Raw genomic sequence first — 1,838 nt, 5'->3', positions numbered from 1 at the left:
ACGAGCAAACGCCTCGCCTAAGACTCCGACGGAGGCGCCTTCTTCTTTCCAGTGGCTGCAGAAGCGGTGGGTCATTCAGACGCGGCCCTCCCCACCCCTTCAAACCCGAGTCTCAGCTTGGCCAAAGTGCCGGCCCGGCCGCCTGAAGGACGGCTATTAGGACCACGGGAATACGCTTTATACTTCTTCCCGTCTACCGCACGCCTCTCCGGCCAAGTGCGCGAGGGCTGCACTGCATGTTTTGCGATTGTGTGGGTAGCCTCGGGTCTGCTTCTGCGGTCCGCGCGTCTTAGCGTTCGCGCAACCCCGCGCTTCTTCCATCGGTCGTACGGCTTCCTCTCCATTCTTACGCCTGACGCTCTTTGTGTCTAATTCGGCGAGCCTTTCAAGCGAGCTCTCCTTTGTGTCTCGCGAGACTCCTCTTCCCCCACGTAGCAGTCGTTTTCCTGACCGCCCTCCTCCTTGAAGTTGACTTGCTTCTACGTCGTTCCTCTTTCCGGTTACTGGGATTCTAACGAGATGTTTCTGGCCCCCATGGGGAAGCGGATGCTCGCTTTGTTGCTTGTTTCGAGTTAGAAGTGTGCGTCTTATTCAGCGGGTCCCTACAGTTGCGTCCCCCCTTAAGCGTCTCGTGAGGTCTTCTCCCATCTCCCCTCGTCGCCGTCTTTGTTCCCTAAACGCCCTCGCGGTTTGTACTTGGGGTCTGCTTCTTGTCTCCGGTGATGGAGATTACAAGGAACCGTTGGTTTGCCGAGGTCCGCGCGAAATGCGCCCGTGGACTTGTTTCGCTCGTACGATGAAATGGCCTCTGGGGACAAATTCTGAGCGCGAAGACTCGAAAGTTGGTTCGCATGCAGCAGGAGCCGAGGCGAGCGGAGAGCCAAGCCCATCCAAAGTCGAGTCGGTGGAACTAGGCGCAATGTAAGAAGAAAAACAAAAAGGAAGAAAAAAAGAACACCCTTATATTTAGGGGGGGGGGGGGAGGGTAGCTGCGTGCAGATACTGCGACTGACTGTTGGTACAAATGGGTCAGCCCCGAAGCATGGAGAACCCTCTAGCGAGGCATAAATGAACCACGTGCATAGACAGAGCGACGAGCCCAGCGGCTATGCGGGAACGTGCCGCACAGAGGCACAGTCGCAGCTACGAATGCTGATGGCTTTTTAGGGACCCTTGCGTCCGCCGGAAGCTCAATGATGATGTCAGACTGGCTTTAGTGCACTTAACTTTCTTTTTAATTTTTTCTACAGCAGCGCAGTCTAAGAAAACTTTGAAGTAGAGAATGACTCCGCAGGACGGTGTAATGCACTTTCCCGAAAGAAAAAATAAAGAAGTAACATTTCGTAGCGAGTATAATGTAGCCCACTTCTTCCCGCTCCATAGTATAAGGTGTCCTGGGAATTTACTTCTAGCTTTTGTATTCCCAAAGTTACTTCTCTTTTCCTGCCGTATACCCTAACATATACGCAGGTTCTCTCTAAAACGCTGAGCCTACATCCATTAATGTACTATTTATTCCAAATGTCCTACAAGTAATTTTTTTTCTGTTTCGGTCGAGAACTATCAAAAAGATTTATCGTATACATAAATGATTTATAATGTATCACTCCTATGGATGTTTGATTTCAATCCGGTTTGATGTATAATACATCAAACCGTACTTGCGCTCTTCGTTCGCAAGAAGCGCATTCAATGGAGCGCTCGTCTAAGGTATCACGGCATGTTAGTTACTGCTTTCCGCTGGTTGGCTTTGCTTCAATTCCAAGTTTCACTCCTGCTTTGTCACACACGCCAAACAAGCATCATCGACCCCAATGAAAGGTAGTATATGTCAATGA

Source organism: Dermacentor variabilis, chromosome 3 (assembly GCF_050947875.1).
Source record: "Dermacentor variabilis isolate Ectoservices chromosome 3, ASM5094787v1, whole genome shotgun sequence".
In the NCBI taxonomy this organism is placed as follows: domain Eukaryota; kingdom Metazoa; phylum Arthropoda; class Arachnida; order Ixodida; family Ixodidae; genus Dermacentor; species Dermacentor variabilis.
This window is presented reverse-complemented; position numbering follows the sequence as displayed.